General features: G+C 43.0%; 1 long non-coding RNA gene across 5 annotated transcripts in view; it reads right to left on the bottom strand.

The window, feature by feature from the left end:
- Positions 1-1,390: 1,390 nt before the first annotated feature.
- Positions 1,391-12,119, bottom strand: part of LOC102387093 — a 13,637-nt gene continuing 2,908 nt past the window's right edge. For 2 of the 5 annotated variants that reach the window (XR_003093881.1, XR_003093882.1), the window contains exons 2-5: positions 6,618-6,965; positions 6,372-6,429; positions 4,754-4,900; positions 1,391-3,142 (exon numbers count right to left, since the gene is read on the bottom strand). This is a non-coding gene — a long non-coding RNA (uncharacterized LOC102387093). The remainder of the gene's footprint in view (positions 3,143-4,753; positions 4,901-6,371; positions 6,430-6,617; positions 6,966-12,119) is intronic. The other 3 variants (XR_323718.2, XR_323719.3, XR_003093880.1) reach the window with 2 other exon arrangements.

Here is a 12,119-nt window from a genome sequence, read left to right as displayed (position 1 = left end):
AAGGATGGCTAAGGCCTCAAGGGGGGAGAGAGAAATTCCTCAGATAAGAGGAAGATGACCATTAAACTGTCTCGAAGGACACAAGACAGATAGCCCCAAGGCGGGAAAAGTTAGTTTAGGCAACCCTTTGTCTTGAATCTATAAAAGGTTGATTGCCCTGGATGTGAATTAGAGAGGCCACAGCAGAAATCTTCCTGTAAGGGTCTCTCTCCGATAGCTATCGAAATAAAGTTTCTACCTGACCTGATTCCAAATTCTACAGCGTGTTTTTTCCACGACAATATGAACAGAGCTGGGAAGGCTGCTACCATGATTGGGGCAGGCAATTTCATTCTGGGGTTGCGGTGGAACAGCAGCACAATTGGGAGTTGCAATTAAAGTGCTGACCCAGAAAGACCCTTAGATACAACAAGGAAGTATAGACCAACCCAGCAGTCACAGGGACCAGAAACGTACATCCTTGCCACCTACGCTGCTGCTTCTCCTCCAGTAGGTGGCCAATAAGAACACACAGCCTGGCTGACTTGTTTGTCATAGAGAAGTAAGACTGGAAGGGACCTCAAGAGATCATCTAGTCCAACCAGGGATCAAGCCTGTGGCCTTGGTGTTATGCTCTAACCAACTGGGCTAAACAGCTGCAACTACAATCTACAGGCACACAGAGCCATGTCCCAGGAAAAGGCCTCAGCACATTTTATCTTGCATACTTCAGAGGGACAGGACACAGGACAGTGGACTTTTATGTCTGCTGGATCCTGGGACAAAAGGCTTTCTCCCACGACAAATGCAATATCTATTTACAACCTAAGTCTAGGACCGATTCTGTGTATGCTCTTCCCCCATGACAAATTAAAATTGACCTGTTATAGTTACCATTCTTTCACTAAGCTACTGGGAGGTAGCTTTCATTTATCGTGGAATAAGAATGTGTACACAGGCAGTTATCTCAGAACAACTGACAAGCTATAAAGCCCTGCCCTTGACTTCATGGTAACTTGTTCAAGTGTCTCTGCCGCCAGACACTGGTGACTGTGCTAATTGGCTTAGACAGCATTAACCTGCATATGTTAACGGATACGTTACATTATGGCTGGAGAATGTGCATGTATGACCTTCGGAAAGGGTTACCCTCCCTCAAATTGTCCCTGATATTTCCTAGAGCTTGTCCTTAAAACAAAGATGTTACTTTATTCTTAGGCTTAATATTTTCTCCTTAACTCCTTAATCTCTACAAGGGACTGATGCTCATTTGTTTGTAGTCCAGACATGTGTTTCATGATTTTGGAAATACCCTATCAATCCCAGGTACCCCAACTTGACATAATCGGTAACATTCAAGAACTGGATAGGTATTAACAAAATAAACAAATACTGTGAAATCATGGTGATTTTTATTAAAATTGTCAGTGGTTCAGTTAATGCAGATTTTCAAGGCAGAGGAAAAAGAAGAAAAGGAATAAATAACGTTGTACAGGAGAGAAAAGTGGGTATGCCAGTTAGGTCTCTGCATTTGGGTTAATTATAGAAATAAAGTTAAATAATATTTTAAAGGGGCAGGCATAATTCAAATAATATATCTGTAGTACCCTTGCTGGAAAGATTAAGCACCCCATCATTGGCGTAGGCAAGCATGTTCTTGCTTCCACACTGTAATTTAAGCAGCCAAGGTGAAGATAGACTTCAGGATTGGTATGATTGTTTTTACAAAGGCTTGTAAATATGGATATCCTGAGGTAACACAGAATAAAATCTTTGGTATTCAGTCTAAGTATACAGAGATGATCAGTAGTGGTAATAAAGAATTTCAGAGCCAAAAAGGAGAAGAGAAAACAGCTGTCCAGGTTGCAGTAAATTTTCATTTAAAGGTACATATGAAAGTGATATCAAAGTCTTACTGAACCTTTCATCATGTAGATATGCATAGTACAGCTTAAGTGGATTTCAGTAAACCTGTACAGAACTTTATTTGGTAGGACTGAGGCATAGTGTAAGGAGATGGGCCCAGCCTTGGCAGAGGGGCCACCTCTAGCTGTCCTTGCACAACTGAAGGAATGATAGGCCAACCCTTAGCCATTCTACATGACTAAGAGACTGATGACCCTACCCTTAGCTATTTTTGCATACCTATGGGAGAGCTCTTTTAATTTGAATAGACCCCTCAGCTCTCAAAATGTGTGAAGTTTCCTGTCCCAGTTCCAACCAGTTGGATCAGGTGCCAACAGTCCTTTAAACAAAAGTGTGCGCTAGACTAGATGTTTTACATAACTAAGTAGATTATTTATACGGCTAGCTGCTTTGTATAGTCAGTTAGCTGCTTGGATATAGAAGAAGGGCCTTGAGTTACGTCTCGGAAGAAAAAACACCACCATGAGAAACAGGAAACCAAGAACCTGCTGGATTCCCCAGTAAAGGGTTGGTAACCTGGGCTATTGTATGAGCATTGCTATCCATACATAATTATAGCTGTACAATTGCATGAATAAAATCTTAGTTTAAGAGTTGATAGATGCTCCTTTTTTCTTCCCCACTCCTGTATAACTTCCCTTTTGTGGTAACAAATGGGATGAGGCACAATTTTTTTTACATACTGTCAATTTCATTGCCAATCATTATTGTCTATTAGGAACAGTATTTTGAGTAGCTTCCTTTGGAAGGAAGAGGGAGCAAAGCATTCTTCACCTTTATACTTCAATCTGAAAGACAAAAATGGGAAGTGCTCAGCTACTGGGATTTGACAAAGGATTATATGTTCTGAGAAAAATAAATCCCTTAACCAGAGATTCCAAACCTTTCTTGATGCAATTAATACAATGTTTAGTTAAACAAGATGTTTTAAGAGATTGTTAGGTACAGTTTAGAACTGAGTAACATCCTTCCTACTGTGGGAAAGTAGGTGAGAATACTTAAGTTGGAGATAGGGGTAATCTTTTTCAGAGATGTCCACAAGGTGGTTAAATACAGGATTTTTGAGGAAGGAGGATGCTGCTTTCCCAGAGGTAAACAAATAAACTGGACTGGAGGGATTCTGTGGAGAATTCTACAAGTCTTCTTACCAACATTTTATTTCCAAATTGGTTCAAATGTTTTCTCCAGCTCTGTGGCATTCAAACCCTTCTTTAAACAATCACTTTAACCTTGAAACCTACAAAAGGGAATGAAAACAATAAAAATTAAGGGTAAAATGAAAAAATATATACACATTCCTTACTTAGAAACTGTATAAGATTTAGATAAGGATCTGTATACTTCTCTTCCTTCATGCCTGCCCCTGCCTCCTTTCCCTTTCGTTTATGGTCCTATTTTGTTTTGACATGTTACTTCATATGTTCTTAGGGGCAGTGACCATACCTTTCTCTAATGAGACAATTAGTACACTTTTGGATGTACAAGAAACAATAATAGAGTAGTGAATACAGAGACTAAAAAAGACAAGGTTTCTTGGGTGAATCTGATATCTTTTATTAGACCAACCCAAATAGTTGGAGAATAGTTATTAAGCAAGCTTTCGGGTTCAAAAACCTTCGTCAGGCTAAGGAAGTTTCAGCAGTTGATGTGTGCTCTTCCTGGACGGAATGAAAAGTAAAGAAGCCAGCGGCTGGGCTGGTATGCATACAAGACAGGTAGTCAGTGAAAATGTAGTCTGAGGAGTCAATGGGTAAGAGACAGGCTGGGGGGGCGGGGAGGGGGGAAGAGAGAGAAGGGGGATGAAAGTGGAGAGATACCTGGGGAGTCAGATGTCAGGCAGGTTATAATGTGTCATACATCTAATGTCTATATTTAGTCCATGATTTTTAGTATCTACGAGGTTGATGAAGTGGAGTTCATAGGCTCGTCTCTGGGAAGTGTTTTGTAAGTCTCCTTTGAGGATCAGGACTGAGAGATTGGAGAGAGAGTGGTTTTCTTGTGAGAAATGTGCCCCCACCGGTAATTGGGTATTTCTGTGTTTGATAGATTTCCTGTGTGCGTTCATTCTGGTGCGCAGTTGTTGTTTGGTCTCTCCTACATATTTTCCATCAGGGCATTTGGTGCATTGGATGAGAAATACTACATTTCTGGAGGTGCAGCTGTAAGATCCAGGAATGCTGATGGCTCTGTCGTGGGGTGTAGTACCAGCCCAGCCGCTGGCTTCTTTACTTTTCATTCCATCCAGGAAGAGCACACACCAACTGCTGAAACTTCCTTAGCCTGACGAAGGGTTTTTGAACCCAAAAGCTTGCTTAATAACTATTCTCCAACTATTTGGGTTGGTCTAATAAAAGATATCAGATTCACCCAAGGAACCTTGTCTGCCTATGTCCTTAGACCAACATGGCTACAACCTACACCCCTGAGACTAAAAAACAAAGTAGTCTAGAATGAAATGATTCTATAGTATATGAATCTATAGCCCTTTAGTGAAGGTTATGGTTAAATATTTTTAAATAACTGATGTGCAACTGGCTTCAGGCATTTCCTCATGGAAATTTATTTTTCTTGTGTGGCAGCTCAAATACTTCAAATACTTGTAAATATAAGGCTTGTCAACAGTCACAGAGGATATAGAACATAAAATTGGGAGAATAATATGAAATCTTACAAATGGTTAAAAAACACATTGAAATCAGTGGATTATTTCATATATTTAAATACATAACCTACTTTCCCCCACAATAGACACACAGTTATGCGATTCTTACATAATATACCCTGCCAATCAGTCAGAGGAAAGAATATATTCGTTTGCGAGAGCTATAGCTTAGCCAAAGACAGTTACCCTACAGCAAAGGTGTCAAATTCACATCAGGCCTTGGGCTGAATCCAGACAGTGGGACTTCTGTTGAGCTGGATCTGCAAGAACAGCAGCTGCAATGGCAGTGGGTCCAGCAGTGGCTGTGGTGGGTCTGGCAATCACAGCAAGGGCCTGCAGAACAAACAGGGCTGTGTCACAGAGTCCTCGCTTGCACCCCTGCTGCCAGAAAGCTATGTTCAACAGAGCCCAGGGGTCCCAAATTCTGACACAGGCAACTTCTGGTAGCCCACTGAGCCAGAGAGAACAGCACAGCAGGCCAAGTCCAGCCTGTGGGCTGCATGTTTGACAGCCCTGGCAGGAAAAAATAGGAGCATTAGCTCTACAGTAACAATTTGCATGAGGCAATGCATCATGTTAAGCAAATACACTCACTAAAGTTATTGTTACTATTATTTCTGTTGCAGTAGTGAAAATTGGTAACCTTTTTGTGATTATTGATTTTTTTTCCCCACCATTCTGCCATGCTGCTTAATCCAAATGGCTATGGCCAAAATTGAGGCAATGGTATTAAGTGCCTTATAAAACATGGAAGATACCAAATTTTAGCTGTTTTTTGGAATTATAAACTTCATTGCTAAACAAGAAAGAAAGATTTCTTTCTATACCTTCCTAACTTTCTGCCATCTGACACCACCAGGGAAGAGAAACTGCCTTATCTGCACATCAAAGAGCAACTCACACAAAGGGACCTCATGGACCCAGAGGAACATACATCCACCTTCAGCTTCCTTTGTGCAAAATGAAGTTTATTTTCTACCTAAGGGGACTTTTACCATCTTTGATTTCCCTTCACCATGAAGAAGGGTGTGCATGCCCAAAAGCTTGCAAAGAAAGATAATTTTTTTTGCTTGTTTCTAGTTGGTCTAATAAAAGGTATCACCTCTGAACCAAGAGTTTTAGAGTTTTGTGTTCCTTATAAAACACAACATATTTTAGATAAATTGATTGCTATATATCTCGAGAGTTGTTGCAAAAGCGATCTGAAGCTGCTCCATCTTTTTGTTTGCTTGGAGCAGCAACAGTTTCCAAAGCAGTACTGAGCTTGTCCTTGGCTACACTTGTAGCTAAACTGTTCATCAGCAGGTTCAGCGGCACCCATTTTCAAGGATAGGTATTTTGAACAGTGCAGACAAAGCTAAAAAGATGATTCCCAATAAGTCTTTTTGCTTCCCATTTGGTAAATTTGATATTCTAATATTACAAATGTACCTGCCATTTTACAATTTGATATTGTATATTGTAATACTGTGTGTGTGTGTGTGTGTTTAAAAAAAAAAATTTGTATAAATTTAAACTGAAATTTGATGGTAAAGGTCAAAAAGATTAAATGCTGCTTTAAGTGAATGTAGTGCTCTACTGCGGTGGTTTATTGACGACAATAGTTGCCATTAGCAGTCCACAGTCAGGTTCTTTCATAGGATCACAGAAAAATAGGACTGGAAAGGACTACCAGAGGTGATCTAGTCCAACTCCCTGCCTAGGTATACTGACCCCAAATGAAACAGTACCAGACAGGGAGAAAGGTCCTGTGATCTAGGTTGTTAAATTATGTGTTCAAAATAACAAGATTAGAAAAATTCACCTTGTAGTAACCAGTGCAGAATCAGGATCCAGCTGTCATGACCACTTTTAAAGAATTGCTATGGTAAAAATAAATATCATGGTTTTTGTCAATAAAAGTACCTGCTGTTTTTACTGCTTAGATTCAGATTTACATTTCAACCTCCATACCCATTGACATGTTTGCACTTTTACATGCATTGAAAACCCAGTAGCTTTTATGATAGGTGTGGCAGAGAAGAAGAACCTGCCACGTTGAGCAACTCACCACAGACGCCAGGATCACAATCCAATGGGCTGCCAGCAGCGGAAGAAGGGAGTGAGCACATGCCTCTGGCATGGGCATACCTCGTAAGTGCATGCCGGCACCGATTTACAGGGCAGAACACAGGCACTGGTTTAAACCTGCCACAGGACAATACGAGGGAGGAACCGGAAGTGAGTTCCCTGCTGCAGCCAGAGCAGTGTGAGAAGGTGGCTTGCCCCAGCACGGGCTGGTGGAGGCCTAGTGTAGAGAGGCTGAGCACCAAAACAGACTCGGAGGAGTCAGCGTACTTACTGGAGCAGTGTCCATGGGACACAAGCGCCAATGATCAGAGCTGGATCAATGGCAAACCTGAAAGACAAAAAGGAAAAGGAGAATAATGAAACTATGATTGAGACAGCACAGACCGTGTTTAGGCGGGTCCAAGCCCAACGTTTCCAGCAAAGAGAAAGGGCATGTGTGACTGAATAGGAATACAGACACTCATTGTGGATATTATCACTTCTAGCCCACAACACTGTTACCATGGCAGACTCTTCTTATAACTGAGTGAGGCAAAACAAATATACATCAGACTCGACAGTGCACCATCTGGGTGGCGTTGGGTGGGGTATAGGGGAGGTGGAGCCCCAGGCCCAAGCTACACCGCATGTACGTGTAAAGACGCTGAAGGAAGAGAGGTCAACATCATCCTCCCCAAGATTATTTCACATTCAAATGTGGCAGGCGAGAACCCTTAGTGACTTTTAACAATCTACACTGCCAGCAAAACTGTCAGCCCGTAAAATAGCGGACAGTGCAAGCCAGGTGGAAAAATCTAAGCTGTGGGCCAAAGATTGGCACAAGTTTACAACAAGGTAAAAACATACACATATTTTTGTTCCCAGTAACATTTTGAGAAGGCACATATAGCAGGCCCAGGCCCAGGAAGGGCCATGACACCCCTTTGTGGCCAAGTGACCCCTGCTCCACTCCAGCTTCTCAGGGTCCCCCCCCTGCTTCTACCTCAGCTGCCATACTTTGAGGTATCTTGTAATACTTAAGGAGACTGGCCTTCAGTCTCACAGTAAGCCTCCATCCCTCTGCTGTCTATTGTTTCATGTGCCTGACTAGCACTAATCTGACTCCTTAAATCGTGGCCCTCCTGGCCCTATCCATGCCTTAGGGCCCCACCATTTTAAGGACAATAATTGTAGCCTTCACCTCCCCTGCCCATGCCTCACAGATGTTACTAAATATCACTTTAGGGCCCCCCCTGGCTCTACCACAACACTTGGCCTCCTCAGGTCTCCAACCTTTGTTGGGGCTCCAGTCTTTTGGCCCTCTTTCTCTGGCTGTACCTCCTCAGCTCAGGTCCACAGCCTTGGCCCCAGCCCTGGTCTTGCCCACTCAGGGCACGGGCTCTGGCCCTCTCAGTGATAGCCTGCTCCCCGTCTCTCGCTCTCCCTCACTCCTTTTCAGAGCTTGAAACCATGAATGCCTAGTATGTGGCACCCTGATATGTGGCCTCCAATCATACCATACAGGCACAATCTGGTCCTCTGGTGTTAAACTTTTCCGTAACACAAATATAAGCCAACCTCTTCCAAACTAAAATTTATCTTCACTCAGGGTCAATACCCCCACTCCAAGCCATACTTCCCAGCTTTCCAGGATAGCTTGGGTGTCTGTGTGCTGTTTTCCTGAAGTCCCTCTCTCCCAGGAGCTCTTATGTCTGCACCCTGCAGGGCCAAACTGCCTTTCTTTCTTCCTGCACTGGTTTTATAGGCCTCTAAACACTGCCTCCTTCTGGTCAGGTAGTTCCTCAGCCACCCACGGGGATTTCCCCTTTGCCTTCTCTTTCCTGCAGCCCTGAATAGCAAGTTTAACCCATTGCGCTCTTTACTTCAAGTGACAGGAGCTTCTGGCTCCCTGTCACAGGACATAATTGCTGACGCAGGTTTAGTACCCCCCAAATACAGGAAAGAATTAAGTTGTGGGAAAAATATAAGGAATAATAAAGTCATCTTTAGCAGGCTTAAAGTATTCATTATTTAGTTTTATAATCTGAAGAAAAAAATTGGTTACTAAAATTTACATTAGTTCTTAATTGGCAAAGAAGTAAAATGGAAAGATTTTAGTTCATAATTTTTCAACATATTCACTATCTTTATGAAAAGAATTTTTTTGCACAATCAGGTGCTCTGAAATGGACCTGGAACCCCAGAAGGACTTTCCCAGAGGGGCTGATCTAGACTGGCCAACATAGCGATGCCTAAATCACCTGTGCATGAAAACTGGAAGATCAAAATATGCTGCACCTGGGGAGGAAGTACCAGCAGCATACCTACAGGCTGGGGAACTCCCTTATTGTCAGAGCAAAGGCAGAAAAGGATCTTGGAATCATTATTGATGCTTAAATGAACATGGGCTGACAGTGTGGGGAAGGCCAGTCAGGAAGGCCAACCGCACCTTGTCATGCATCCACAGATGCATCTCAAGCAGGTCCAAGGAGGTGATCCTTCCCTTCTATGCGACACTAGTCAGGCCGCAGTTCGAGCACTACATCCAGTTCTGGGCACCGCACTTCAGGAGGGATGTGGACAGCATTGAGAGGGTCCAAAGGAGGGCCACCTGCATGATCAGGGGGCAGCAGGGCAGGCCCTATGAGGAGACGCTAAGGGACCTGAACCTGTTCAGCCTCCACAGGAGAAGGCTGAGGGGGGGCTCTAGTGGCCTGTTACAAACTAATCAGAGAGGACCAGCAGGCATTGGGGAGTCCCTGTTCCCCTGAGCACTACCAGGAGTGACTAGAAATAATGGTCACAAGCTGGCAGAGGGTAGAGTTAGACTAGACATCAGGAGGTGCTACTTCACAGTCAGGGCGGCTAGGATCTGGAACCAACTTCCAAGAGAAGTGGTGCTGGCTCCTACCCTGGGGGTCTTTAAGAGAAGGCTAGATGAACACCTTGCTGGGGTCATTTGACCCCAGTACTCTTTCCTGCCATGGCAGGAGGTTGGACTTGATGATCTATCAAGGTCCCTTCCGACCCTACAAACTATGAAACTATGAAAACAAACATGATCAAATGGGGCTACTCCAGTGACATAAATATATGCAAGTGTGGTAAAGTCCAGGTTATGGAGCACCTGCTCATTTGCCGAGCCCTTGGTGAGATCTGTAAGAAGGACCTTGCTGCAGCAAGGCAAAGAACCATCACTTATGCACAATTATGGAAAAAGAGGAGAAGTACATCTTTCAACATTTTGATATGTTCAGAAGTCTCTGATATCTCAGTTCATTGCAGATGAGATGAGGCATCAGTGGATCCAGGGTGGGTGCAGTGGTGCAGTCACACACCCCTTTGACCCTGGTTTACTCAAACTCCAATCCAACTGCCTGGGAGGAGCAGAAGCCATTCTGTTCAGCCAGCACTGAACGAACCAATTGACTTCATGGCTCATTGCCATATCCATGATTCCTGTTCATCTCTCTCCACTCCACAGATGTTAAAAACCCCAGTATTGCCAACCCCACCATGTCAAAAACTGACACACAAACTCTTAAAAATCAAGAGATGTGGCATGGCATGTAAATCATGAGATGCGATTTTTGAAAAGGAGGTGGGGGGGCAGCCTGGTGTATGTGTGGAGTTTGAAGCCCAGGAAGGGCAGGTCCCTGCACACCCTGGCAGGATGCAGGGTACTGTGGGTCAGGAGTGATGGGCATCAGCAGGGCTGGGGAGGCTGTGTCTTGGGAATGAGCAGCAGACACACAGACACAGGTACCCAAAGACACAGACAAGCAGATGGGTTGGGTCACGGGTCATGTGACAGAGCCACGGGTGGCTTATCCAGAGGCATTGCGGGGGGGGGGCAAGATGGCTCCCCACCACTGCATGCACTCCCCGGGGGAGACACGGGGACACATGCCCCCTGGATTTGTGCACAGAGCAGAAGCAGGCTGGGGCTCTGCACCCTCCTGCCTTTGCCCCAGGAGCCATGCAATGCCATGTGTGCATCTTGCTGTGCATTAGGTGAGCAGGGGACATGCGCTGTGGCCAGCGTGCAGCTTGGCAGGCAGCAGGAGGCATACAGGGAGTCGCACAGCTCCCGGGGCTAATAGTGGACTTGGAAATAGTGGATCTCAATTTTTTCATGGCATTACTGCAACCCTCTCTCCTTTTTAAAAGTCCTGATGTTCCATTAATCAAATTGTTCTTTCTCCTGTAATTGTGTTGTTCCTTAGCCATTCCTGGTAATGTCACTCTTCTGTTTTACAGCCCTACAGATTGTTTAGCTCTAGCTCAAAACCTTACCTCAAGTGTTGTAATATTAACTCAGATGTAGAAATGACTGAGTGAAGTACTGGAGGCACTGTCAAGATGCTCAGTCTGAATCAGAGATGTACACATAATAAATACAGGACTAATGACCCAATATCTTTTGACAATTTTTTGCCCAATTTGTTGTGTTTTTTTAAACCTTATATATACCCGAGGAAATTAGTGCCGATTCCAATAATTATATTTGTTTTCGCTTTGACCATAAACTGAATAATGTAATGCTAGCCTCCTAATATATTAGTAAAGCTTCTAGTTTCTCTTTAACTGGAGACCAAAGTGTTGTGTTGTATGTGATGATGATGATGCACCACGTCATCTACACTCCCCTTTTCAAAATCTTAGGTCTGCCCATGAGTTGAGAAAATTAAGGAGCCTTTTATTTCTTGGTCATCTACATATATTCCCAGAAGCTGAAAATTCGAAACAGAGGAGTTTACATGAAGTAACTTGTTGGCTTTATTTCAGTTCCAGGTGCACATAAACCCACATCACAAAAAGCCACCATAATAACTATGGTTAAAAGGCATACTTCATAGTTGTCCCAGTAGGCAGGACAGGAATGAATCACAACACAAAAACAGAAAAGAGCTGGTCTTTTCTGCTCTCAGGAAGAAGCATGGCTACAGTGGTATGAGGTTACTCTGCTTAAGCTTGAATTGTGTGTTGATCTAGCACTTTATATGAATACCATATTCATTTAAAATAAAATAATAAAAAATGATCTGGAAAATAGATCTACCCATCTAAAAAGTGTGAAGGCAGTAATTACAATATAAATGTCTAGATATGAGTAGAAAATGTAAATCTATATGAACTACCTGTTACTAAATAACAAATAAAATGTTGTTTCCTGTATAGTAGATGCTTGTATACGCTTATCTTGAATTATATTCTGCTATTGTAAAACAGATTCATAAAGAGAAAAAAACAAAGTATCACTTGATCAGTTAAATATTGTTATACCTGAAAGTGTTAATGGCTGCCATCAAGTAGGTCTTTAATTTATAAAGGATCACAGACCCTGATTAAAGCTAATGAATGTACTAATAATCACTTTTCTTCCAGGCTAAAGAGAAGAGTTAAATTCCTTCTATGTAGTGATAAATTAAGACAATAGAAGGCTATTGCACAAGGTACTGCACTGCATAAAAAGCTGAAACTAGGTACAGCCAGAGAATCT

This window comes from Alligator sinensis, unplaced genomic scaffold (genome assembly GCF_000455745.1).
Source record: "Alligator sinensis unplaced genomic scaffold, ASM45574v1 scaffold534_1, whole genome shotgun sequence".
NCBI classification, from domain to species: Eukaryota; Metazoa; Chordata; order Crocodylia; family Alligatoridae; genus Alligator; species Alligator sinensis.
This window is presented reverse-complemented; position numbering and strand designations above follow the sequence as displayed.